At 32.5% G+C, this 12,953-nt stretch overlaps 1 non-coding gene across 1 annotated transcript; it reads left to right on the top strand.

Moving 5' to 3' along the window:
- The first annotated feature begins 512 nt into the window (after window positions 1–512).
- On the top strand, window positions 513–619 carry LOC131182594 (small nucleolar RNA R71). Its single transcript, XR_009150858.1, has one exon. It is a non-coding gene; the product is annotated as a small nucleolar RNA R71 (small nucleolar RNA).
- The last annotated feature ends 12,334 nt before the right edge of the window (window positions 620–12,953 follow it).

The following is a 12,953-nucleotide window of genomic DNA, read 5'->3' as shown; positions in this document are numbered from 1 at the left end:
TGGTTGAAAATTCTGATTTGAAACTTGACTTTGCTGATTTCCCCATGAAAAGTTGGGATGATTCCTCTAAGTTGGATTATAAGTTTGAGAGTAAGGATTCCCCATTTGCTTGTTTCCATAATTACCAACATATGCTGCTTGCTCTCCATAGTCTACTCCACAGCTGGTAGTTCCCTCTGCATAAGCAACTTATTGTGAACTTCCAGATGATGATGATGAACTAACCAACATACTTAAATCTTCCATCTTCTTAGCCAAAACATTTGTAAAACTTTGCATTAATCATGTTGAATGGATCAAGGTCATACATTCCAGCAGCTTGCCTCTTCTGAGTTGGAGCTGGTCCTCTTGGACTACTCCAAAGATGAGTATTCTTTGCAATTTTCTCCAATAGCTCATAAGTTTCATCTTCATGCTTCATAATAAATTCTCCTCCTGTTTGAGCATCAATAATCCCTCTAATTGCAGGAGTGACATTTGTGTAAAAATTCTGATTTATCATCCATTTTGGAATGGCATGATGTGGGCATTGTCTCTCTAATTCCTTCCATCTCATCCATGACTCATAGAGAGTTTCATCTTCTCTTGGTCTGAAAGCTGTCATTTGATTCCTCAATTCTTGAGTTTTTCCAGGTGGAAAATATTGTGCAAGAAATGCATCAGTGAGTTGCTCCCAATTTGTGATGGAATTGTGAGGTAAAGAATCAAGCCAATCCAATGCTCTATCTTTCAAAGAGAACGGGAATAGCTTCAATCTTGCTGCATCATCAGACACTCCAGGTTGTTTTTGCATATCACAAATCATAGCGAACTTCTTTAGATGAGTGTGTGGATTTTCAGAAGGATGTCCCCCAAATTGGGAATTTTGAATCATTTGAAGAACTACAAAATCCATCTTGTAGCTATTTGCATCAATTCTTGGTCTTGCTATGCTTTCTCTCAAGTCATCAAAACGAGGAAAAGCATGATCCATCATACTTCCCCTAGGCACATTAGCATTTATAATCTCTTCACCTTAGGCTGCATTTTCATTGTTTTGATCATTTCCAGTATTACCACCACCAATTCTAATTCTTTCATCAGCCATGTCTATTTCTAATTCAGTTTCTCTCAAAGCTTCTTTTCTTTTTCTGGTTTCTTTCTTGTTGGCTTTACAAAATTTCTCAATTTCAGGATCAAACAATAAGGATGTGTCACTTGTGCTTCTTGCTCTTCTCATAAAAGATTAAGAGTACCTAAAAAGAACGAACAAACACAAAATGAAAAGATAACAAAGATAAAACTATAAACAACTAAAATAATCAAGAATTCAATCTTAAACAAACAACTCCCCGGCAACGGTGCCAAAAATTTGATGTGGCCCAACCGCAAGTGCACGGGTCGTACAAGTAATATAGAAAAGATATCGTTCCCACGAGGAGTTGTGTTAATGATTGAATTTTTGATATAAAAAGTTGACTAAATTGAACTATTTTTGAAATCAAAGCAATAAATTGATGGGTATTGGAGTATGAAATCTATATGTGCAAAATTAATAATCTATCCAACAATGTATTAATTAAACTAAAATTGCATCAATTTGAAATAAGCAAGTTGAAATATAGCAAAATTTAAAATGGCAAGCAATTAAATTTGATTGGAAATTAACAATGATAAAAAGGCGATTCCGGAGTTCGGGATTTCATATTCGAGCTATTTTGGGATTTCAAATTGGTTATCCAATCTTGTGGAACTTACAGGTTTTAAGGAGATTAATTCTTAAATCCTTTGAATACCCTTTCGAGTGAGACAAAGAGTGCCTTAATCAATCTAATCCTACTTTCGTGGAGTTAGAGTTGATTAAGACCCATTAGGTTCTTTAATTAATATGTGAATCCTCTTAATCCTTAGTCTATTTCTAGATCTAAGTTAATTAAGTCTAATTCCTTGATTATCTATCACAAGGCCTTCTCCTTTCGGTGCCTCAACCATGGATTAAGAACATCACTTAATGGGATCCTACACTAAACATGTCATTAAGCACACAAGAAATGAATAAAACTCATTAAGACCACAAAATATGGATTACCCAATCAAAATCCACAAAATATCTCAAATATTACAACTCTTACTCCAGAATCTAATTAAAACTACTCACTACCCATAATATTTACAAGATATTCTGAGTTTATATTGAAATAAAGCTTTAATCTAAGCTAAGAAACAAAAAGCTCAACACTAGAAATGTAGGAAAAATGTAAGAAAAGAAAGAAATCTCCAAATCTGGTTGGAAATGGTGTGGGAGGTGATTGTGACTCTTCAGCTGCTGCCTCTTGTCTCCCTTTTCTTCCTTTCCTTCTTCTCTTCCTTTCTAAAATGGGAAATGAGGCTATTTATAGCATTTTCTGACATGGAGCCCTAAAATGGTGTGTTTGAGGAGAGATTTTCTAAAGGAATCTTCTGCCAGCACATTAATGAAATCTTTGTGGGACTGCATAAGTGAACTGCATAAGTCATGCAGTCCCTTATGCAAGTTTTCAGCTGGTTTCTGGCTCACTTATGCAAAATTGCATGACCAGGTGCATAGGTTATGCACAATTCCGTGAGATTGCATAAGGGGGCGTGAATCTGCATAAGCCATGCACTCTCCTTATGCACAATTCGGCAGGTATTGGAACAGTGATTTTTCTCCTTATGCAGATCTGCATGGCTTATGCGGCAAGTTATGCGCAATTTGGCCAATGCATATTTCAACTTTGAAACTTGTTTTTGGCATCTTTGGCTGTAGAGATCACTCCTCAATGGCAAAATTTCTTTTTAGTCCATCAAAAATACCATTTTTCCTACAAAACAAAGTAAAAATTACAAATTAATTCAAAATTGACAATTATGAAAAACTAACTAAATAACTAATGAAATTAGCTAAAAGTGACTAATAATCAAATAAAATGGCTATGAAATTAAACCTAAATGATTATGCAAAATGTATGCATCAATAAATAAATACCCGTACAAAAGTGATCAAGAAGTTCTTAATATCAGTAGCAGCTCACTCTACTGCTTTCTCCTTGCTCTTATCTGCGATAGCAAAACAAGCTATCGCTGATTATAAAAATACTCAGTGGTGCACAATAAAAATTTAAATACAATACATAAATCATTCATTAATAAAACACAATTTAAATGTTGCACAATTACGTTTCACCAATTATCAAAACTCATTATAGCAAAATTTTTGGGTCAAATAATTTAATAAATATAGTGTTGCCAATTCATACACAACTTAAGCCATGACACAAAATTTCCGATCAATGCCGTGTTGTACACCACGGCAAAGCAATCTACAACCCTACTAATCGAAATCAATGAGGGAGGTGGCTAGCTAACTAATGAGTACTCATCCGATCTACAACCTCAACTGGTAACCCAGAGAGGGAGGAAAATAATCTATCTCAACCCCATAATTGGGGGAGGAATAATAAAGCACTGTCATGCTAAGTGTGATTCAAAAATCCATTTCAAACATTTTATTCAAATATTACATATAAAAATCAAATCAATTTCCAAAGTTACAATTTCATCACAAAGTGGCAACACAAAAGTTCTTAAACTCATAATGCGTACTAAATCAATTTTTCAAGGATAAAATGCTTAAATAGGATTTATTGTGCACAAACCTGATGTGAGTCTCGCCTCTAGGCCTTGACTCAGTCTCTCAGACCTTCCAAGTCTTTTTTAGCTGAAACACAAAATTTATAGTGTCTCAGTATCTTTACTTCATAATAATTCCAATAACTAATTCCAATATGTTTAAATTTACATTCTTGCAAATTTCATGTTGAGGTTACTATTCATGGTACTATTCAAGTCAATTTATTGACTTTCTAAGGCTTAATAGGTATGGGAACTCCAACTTCACCCACATACCATATTTTGATTACCAAACTTGTTGGTTTTGGTCATTTTCTCAAAACTTAGGTCTTTTAGGCAAAATTGTAAATTTTCAGTTTTGGTGTCTTAGGTTGCATTGTTCCATTAGTCATTTTGCTATTAGAATTTGGCAAAATTTTCTTCATAGAAAATGTTCCCTATTGTCTTAAATTTATTCTCCTTTTTGAATAACTCCAATTGGAGTTTTGTAGCTCAAGTTATAGCTATTTGAATCATGGCTGCTGGATTGGACTTAACCCAGATTTCTGGGCAAATTCTGGTTCTGGCAGTTTTAGGTCACCAAATTTGGGTGGCTAAATGACTTGGTTAAGGGCATAATTTGGGTTTGTGTTCTTCATAAAAGTTTTAGGTATATATCTCAGCTATTCACTGGTAAAATTTCAGGTCATTTGGACATGCCTAGCCCAAGTTATGGCCAAATGAACAAATATTCATTTGGTTATTTTTGTACAGGTCAAACTGCAAAAATCCGGATTTGGTCAATTTGGTCACTAGGTTTTGGTCACTTTTTGGGCATGATTCCTAAATGAAAATTGTGTCATTTTGTGTCTATTTTCATTCCCAACTGTTCTCATACCAATTGGACTTGTAAATTTTCAGTTTTGGTCCCTCAAAGGGACCTTGGTCCTGCTACTTGCAGCATGGCCATTTTCAATCCGAATTCACTCTCACTTCCAACACTTCCAACACATCTCAAGTGGTCACAAATGACCGTTTCTCACCTCAAACAAGGTCAAACACACCATTTGACCATTTTTCCAATTTTTGGCTTCCAAAACCCTAGGTCCAAACCCTAATTCACATTTTTGTTACATTTACTTGATTTAAAGCATACCAACATCATTCATCAACTCAATTAAGCTTCCTAACATTTTTAATTCAATCAAAACACATGCATTTTCATCACAAACCCTAGCTGCCAAAATTTCCATCTGGTCTTCCAATACTTGTTTTCATTTCATTTTAATCATATTTCTAAGTTAATGCAACTATAAACACAATAATTAAACAAAAAAAATTAAAGTTTGAATTACTAACCTTATGCAGAATTTTCTCTCCCTTCAAATCTCTTCCTTTCTTTTTTCTTTCTTCTTCAAGCTTCTTTTCTAGTTGAGATAGCAAGTTTTCTTAAGGTTTAGGGTTAAACTTATGAGGCAAAACTAAGTTTTTCAAGCTTTAAAAGCATGTTAATGGTGGAACAATGGAGAAAGAGAGAGGTAGGGAGAGATGGATGTTTTTTAACTTTGAAGAAGAAGAATGAATTTTATTTTTTTTTTCTTTTCTTTTATGTGTATTAGGAAGACCACAAATTAAATTAAATAAATTTTAATTATAATATTTATGGCATCATGCATGATGTCATGCATGATGTCATCTCTTTTCACTTTTTTATTTTCTTTTTTTTTTCCATTAATTCTTTAATTTAATTCCCAATTCCTTTTCTCCGATTTTATTTGACAGTTAGGTCAGGAGTCAGCTCTTGGGGTCAATTGACCAAATTGCCCCTCGCCAGTTCTACTTGGTTTGCAAATAATTTAATATTTCTTCTGGCTCCTTGACCTAATTATTTGACTGACTTAACAATTCTTTTTCGTAATTTTCTCTTTTCCACTGTGTTCGTAATGGTCCTGAGGATCGCAGCGTCACATTTTATGGTTCGAAATTTGAGTTTAAATCGACTTCACAGTCCTTCCCGAGAAGGTCACCCATCGCTGTGACTCTTGGCTCGTTTAACTTCTTATGTTCTATTTTTTTTATTTATACTTAACTAATTGGCAATTAGTAATTATTTGTGTTTAGGGCTTATCTAGTTGTCTTAAGTATGGTTCTAATCCCCTTAATTGTCCGGACCGACACCGGTCATAGGAATAGTAAAATATATCAGGCTATGCAAATAGGGGTGTTACAAGCCATGTCATCATATGGCCTGAGCTATTGATGAAAATCGGTGAAAGTAATTTTGTTGTTCACCAAATTCAAGTTGAATTACTTTTAAGGAAAAAAAAATTGAAGTTTGATGACTGTAATTTAATTACCTTTAAAGTTAAGTGACCATTAGTGAAATTTACTCGCTAATTCTTGAAAGCTTTCCTCTCTAGTTCTGCAAATTGATATTTACAATGCACATAAAATGAGTTTTTTTCTTAAATTTCTCAAAACCAAATTAAAGCAAATTCAAAGCAAATTAGAAGATTGTGACACTAAAGGAGACTTAGAATAAAAGGGAGCAAAAAACGCCGAAGTCATTAGTCAAAGAGAAGTTGAATCATTAACATTTTCTAACCTAGAAATCAATCCAAAAGAATTGCACCAAAGAAAGAAGGGACTTAAGACACTCACTCCCTCAACCAATGCGACTTAATAGACTCACTGCACTTGCATATAAAAGGATTAGGCGACTAAAAATTCATTTCTTAATATGAAGAAGAGAAAAGAATGGATTGATTTAAGGAAAAGAAATTTTACCTACTCAATAATGTACTGATATATTGATTAAGGAGAGGCTTCCAAATCAAAACTATCAACAATAATGGAGGCTTCTGAAGCCTTCCAAATTCACATTGCCAAAATCAGGAGCAAAAATAGAGATGAACACGCAATGGATTAGCAATAATAGGTGTTTGTAGAACCCTAGCAAAGAAGCCACTATTTGTTAGGAAGTGGCATTATGGATGAACATCTTTAGGAATAGGAGTTGAAAACTCTTAAGAAAAAAAAATCACTAGAGGAAAATGTAATTTCGATGAAAAAATTAATTTATTTATAAGGATAATGTTGTCCTCATTATAAACTTTAAAAATCACGAAATTGAATTCATAGAAAAATTTGGATTTGACAACCAACATTTTGTTTTTTAACGGTAGCATTTTATAATAGTAGTTAAAATTTTACTCAATTATAACTAATTGTATTATTGGTCATTATTTATATGTTATTAATAAGGAAATATTAATTTAATCTTCATACTTGCATAACCTAACTTGCAACCCATCAAATCCAGGAGCTTTCCAAGGTTTCATATCAAAAACAACCCTCCTAATTTCCACAATAAGAGAAAAAAAAAAAATGTTCACCCCAAGCATGCATGAAGTGGAGTGCCATGGATTCAAAACCAAACAAACTAATCTCTACTAACATCTTTTGGAACCCAAGGTCAAATGTAATGTCTTCAATTTTGTTATTTTTGTGTATTAAAATTTTAGAAATTTTATTATGATTTTTTCCCAATTTTAAATTTGTTTTGAATTTTTATTGCATTTATTTTAATAATTTTATTTTAAATTATTTTAAGACTACATGGCTTATTTAAATGGTTTTTGTGTTGTAAAAATTATTTTGGACCTTCAAAATTCTTTTTAGAATTTTTAGGATTTATTTTATGTCTTAGAGGAATGTCAAAAAGATAAAAATGATCCCTTCCCCACCTTTTCCATGCGTGATAAGCTTCCTTAAACTACCAATAGCTCTCTTCAACGCTGAATCAATGACTTGCTTGTCATTGTTTCCTATTTTGTGTGAATTGAGCTGTAGAAGTTTTAGGCCCATGGACCTTTTCGACAAAATTATAGACAAACCGATTATCACATCAACAACCCAAGATTACATGCATACTTTGCACAAAGAGAGCTTCAATTTGGGACTAATCGAGACAAAAGTTGTTATCGAAAAGTTTTCTCAATCCATGACCTTCCTAGTGACTTTTCGAATGGCTAAATGTTCAGCTTCACCCTTGTAATTATTAGGGATATTCAATTTAGCCTATTTTTCACTTTTTGTTCAAATTAACCTAGAAGGTTCAATTTTATAATACTCTTCACCATAATGTGTCAAAATATGCTTTCGGGGAACGGATTGTTCATCTAGTTTAAGTAATTGGAATCTTAGTTTAACCATTAAAAATGTAAAAGAATAGACAAAATATTAGTTAAGGAAGTAATTAACCAACTTAAAAAAAAGGGAATTCCAGAGTATTTGATAGGAAAACATATTCAACTATCGAAGAATTTAACTTCAACTACCAAACATAGGGAGAGAAAAGCATAAAAGAAGAAATTATAAGATATTTTCCATAACACACCTCCTCCTTATTCTTTAGAACCTTCTTCCTTTTCTTTCCTTTCTTTTCTTCTCTCCTTACATTATTTTCTCTCCTTCGCCAAATCCTTGTTAAATAGAGAAACCAAAGGTACCATAGCCTTAAGAACACTTAGAGGGATAAGTAGGGAGAATCTAGAGATAAGAAAAGGTGTGCAGGAAAGGGAAACCCTAAGAAAGTATATTAAGTAAGTGTTCTTTACACCCATAGTCTTTTAATAGAAATTAGAACGGTCCTGTATAACCAAGTTAGATTACCTAAATTTGATGTGTGTTGTTAGTACTTAAAGAGATTAATTAATAAATGATTATATAAAGTAATTAATAAGAAATGAATATTATTATATAACAAAAATTAAAGCCTAATTGAGTTGAAATGATGATTAAAGTTATCTTGAGAATAAATTAGGATGATTATATCAGTAGAATTAAGAGATAAGCAAACTAGGTATTCTGGAAAACACAAGTTCAATGGCTGAACCATCAAACTTCAGTAGCCGAACTACGTAAATAGTAACGTACACAGTGTATGCAACATTAGGTGCCAAAGGTCTTACATTCAACTGCCAAAGGTTGCTTGCCTTATACGAATATAGCTTAACCTAAGCCTAACAAAGTTGTTATTTAAATATACTTTCATATGTTCTTATTGTAGAATGATGATAGAGTTACAAAGGTTAGAATAAAGGGAGTACACTTAATTAGAAGTAAGTGTCAAGTTAAAAGGACTACTATTAAGGTGAGTAGAAATTACAAAATGCTTTATCAAATCTTGTTTTAGTATATGTGCACATCCATGCATCATTTAAACTATATTATTTAGATATATTACATATAGGATTACATGTATAATTTTATGTATGTATTTAACTCATGAAGATGTTGCATTATATAATTGTTTTGTGTGCTATGGCTATGGATGACCCAAGGTTCCCAATAGGAAATATTTGATAAAGTAAATGACAGCATGCTCTCAATATGAGCTCACATGTTATAAAGGATGTCCAGGTAGGGCAATTCTCTATCTTTGGCATATGCTTACATGAAATGAATAATAAGAAGAGTCCTAAGGAGTTCCCATAAAGGGCTGGGTAAATTGGAATTATGAAAAGTAAAGGGCAAAGGGAACCTTTAACAATATGGCCACCTTGTTCTGAGTTGTTTATGTTATGGAAACATTCATGTAAATGTTGTATTCATATGCTTGAATAATTATATATTTTCATTACCCTTGTAATTCTTATTAGGTTTATATATTTACTTCCTTTCTTCTGTCTATCCCCTTTAAGGACAAGAGTAAGAGAAGCAATCAATAGATTTTGGATAAGTAAGCCCCAAGGTTTAATGTAGTCAAATTTTTACATTTTCTTGTGTTATTTTGTGAAGCTATTTTAAGACATAAATAATTTTGGTTATTTTGACATTTTGCTTGCTACTGTAAATATTTTGTAATAACATTGTATTAGAGATATTTTGTCCATTTTTTAAATAATATATTTTCAAAATGATTATGAAATATAAGTGAATAGCAAGTCCCATTTGTACAGATTCCATGTTCAAATGAAAGTAATGAATGTTTTTTTATGAAAGGATTTGCCTTAGCCTAATAAGTTAAGCTCCAAGGAAAAGAAATGGAATAATGTAGTAAATTATGAAAGCATGATTTATGATTAGTATGTCTTTGGCTCCTCCCCATATACTTATGAAGATATTATGAAAAGGGAAGAAGGAAAGGTCAAGATTAGGCTTACTACAAGTTCTGGGGCTTTATACTTCCTAATGCTTTAGTGCCGATAACGGTTCAAATTTGGGTCGTTACAAATTTAAACTCAATTTAACCTAAAAATTAAAATTTTTGGGTTAAATTTCTTGATTTAGACCAAAATCAAGAAGTTCAATTTCTTAATTTTTAGCTAAACATCTCGATTTCTTGATTTAACCCAAAAATCAAAAAGCTTAATTTTTTTTATTTTCTTTATTTTTGGGCTAAATTGAGCTTAAATTGAAACTTTTGGGCTAATTTAGATAAAAAGTTGAAAATGGGCTAAATTAAATAACCAAATAAGTATAAAGGTAAAATTGAGCATTGTTTCATTTTCAGACCCTTCTAGTTGTCTTCAGGGTGCAGACCTATATTTTCCATACCCTAATGATTTGCATATCTAAGGCAGTAAGGAGACAAATAATGAAAGCTCTAGAAGGTTTCAAAGTTCCTAAAAGCACTGAAGAGATGAAATGTGATGTGCTTTTACATAAAAGAAATATAAAATAGGTTTTAGAAAATAAAATAAAAAATAGAAATAACAAAATTGGTTTTAGAAACTTAGGAGGTCTAATAGGTTTCCATGCAAGGCATGGAGCCTTATTACTTCAATTAGGCTCATCCCAGGGCATTACTGGTCTGAACCAAACCAGAGGGAACTCCAGGAAAGGCATGGTAGGAGTAAGGCTCATTAGAACCTTGCTTAAGGCCCATTCACCAACCCAAAAGAGAGGAGGGATGAACCTAGCCTTAATCTGGCACGAAGGGATAAAATTACATAGTTTAGAAAGTAAATAAATTAAAAAATAAAAGAAAAAAAAATCTTTGGGCAGAAAATCTCCCTGAGCCGAAATTGAGAGAGAGAGAGAGAGAGAGAGAGAGAGAGGGAGAATCTCATAATTTAGGAAGTCAAGTAACTTAGGAAGGTTGGTAAAAAAGTCAAGCCTTTTTCTAATTAAGCTAGGATTTGGTATTCCTAATTAGTGAGAACACTATAAATATCTAGCCAAAAGACTAATAGCTTGTTTGGGAGGAAGTTTTTGAAGGTAAAGGATAGGTTTTTAAAGTGCCATACTTGTTTGGGAGGAAAGTATTTTAAAGAAGGTAAGGTTTTCGAAGGTTTCAAAACCTCCAAAACACTCACTTTTTCAACCCTCCAAATTAGAGTGTTGGGGAGGTTTTGCTACCTTACCTTTCATTACCTTACCTTACCTTACTTTATAAAATCTTCTCTCACTCCATCCAAACACACTGTAAAGAGGCACTCATTTACTCCCAATTACAGCCACTCTCTCAACCCTAGAGTGCATACACACCTCACCTCTCTTCCATCTCTCCTACACGCCGTTTCTTCTTCTTCTTCTTCTTGTACTTCTTTTCTTTTCTTTTATTTTTGAAAGGTAAGACACTCAAAAGACATAGGAAAAACATGTAATACATCTAATTCACATCTCATTATAGTGTTAGTAAAGTGCTTTAATCCATAGTTGTCACTTGAACAAGGTTTGAGGGCAAACTCACGCACTCTACGTAAGTCTGGGATGTTTAGCTACTACTTGGTTTAGAACTCATAGGTATACGACTTTGCACATCCCAAAAGTTTTTTTTACCATATTTTATATGAAAATCCATGGAACTTTCATGTTTGGCTTATCTTGATCTGAGTTCTAGTTTGTGAGTTATGATTTTTTAAAATTTTGCACCCAATTATACATGATTTTGCACATAATTGAAATTCACAGGGGCATAATTCAATGAAGGTTTCACCTTTTTGGGTGATTCTTGTGCTTAAAATTTAGTTCAAGATTATCTTTATCTTTCTTGTATTTTGAATTTCTTCAAATTCTGTGTGATTTTCAATCCAAATGATTTTAAAAATTAGTGGATAGAATCTGGACATTTTTGACAAATAGTAGATTTGAAATTCAACTTTATTTTTTTAATAGTTCTTTTTCTTGGATCTTTTATCTAATTTGTTATATGATGTCTTAGGAACATTCATATAAAATTTCAACAATTTCATGCATGTTTACTATTTGTTGTATAATTTTCTTCATTACTGCCTCTGTATAAAGAAAGTTAAAGTTTAAATGATTTCATTTGTTTATTTTTTTTTCACCTTCTTTGATATAATACTAGCTTGTTCAATTGTTCTGTGGTCTTCTTGGGATGTCTTAGTCATGATCTAGATGAGAAGATGTAGTGGCTAGGTTTGAATTATAGCTCTAACCGAATGGTGACTTAGCCTTATGTAACGCCCTCACCATAAGTAGTCCGTACATTTTATTGTTCTGACAACTAATGTCTGTTCGGACAGTTAAAATGTCTGGAACTACACCTAGACTATATTGAGGAGACATAAATTGAAGAAAAAAAATGTTAAGAAAATATAGGAAAAATATAGAGAAAAAAAAATTAAAGTTTAGAGAATTTATAAATTGGTACAAAAAAATAAAAATAACCCAATATGCACTACTAAGGGCATTTTGGTCATTTCACCCCCAAAGGTGAATTTTGACCTAAATGTCAAAATAAAAAAAATTAGAGAATAAAATAATTAACATTAATTAAAATTTACGAAATAGATTAGAAAAATGAGAAGAGAAAAGAAAAGAAAAGAAAAGAAAGGAAAAGAAAAGAAAAGAAAAGAAAAGGCTTAGGAAAATTCAAAAAAAAAAAGTATATAAATAGGCACTAGAGGACAAACTTCCACCCACTTCCATCTTCTTCCTCCATTTCTTCTCTCTCTCTTTCCCTCATTTCCTCCATTGTTGTCAAGCTTGCAAGCTTGATTTCCCAAGCTTCTACCCATCAAAACCTTTAGCACCCTTCACAAAAAATACTCCCCACTCTATAAGGAAGCCATAGATACCCATAAGAAGTAAGAAAGTTGAGGTTTGGGAAGCTCAAGTAAGGTTAGTGCACTAATCCCTCTTCTTCTCTTTATTAAACATGAAAAGCATGTTTAGCTAAGCATAAATACCATTAAAACAAAAAGAAATCTAGAGGAAAGAACCCTTGAATTTTTGGCAGCCATGGAACTTAAAGTTTATTGCTTTTAAGTGATGAAAAATGGTTCCATGAGAATGTGTAATTAGTTAAAATGTTTGGGTGTTTGATTGTGTAGTGTTTGTGTAAATTTGAAACTTTGAAAACTAGGGTTTGT

Source organism: Hevea brasiliensis, chromosome 8, assembly GCF_030052815.1.
Source record: "Hevea brasiliensis isolate MT/VB/25A 57/8 chromosome 8, ASM3005281v1, whole genome shotgun sequence".
In the NCBI taxonomy this organism is placed as follows: domain Eukaryota; kingdom Viridiplantae; phylum Streptophyta; class Magnoliopsida; order Malpighiales; family Euphorbiaceae; genus Hevea; species Hevea brasiliensis.
This window is presented reverse-complemented; position numbering and strand designations above follow the sequence as displayed.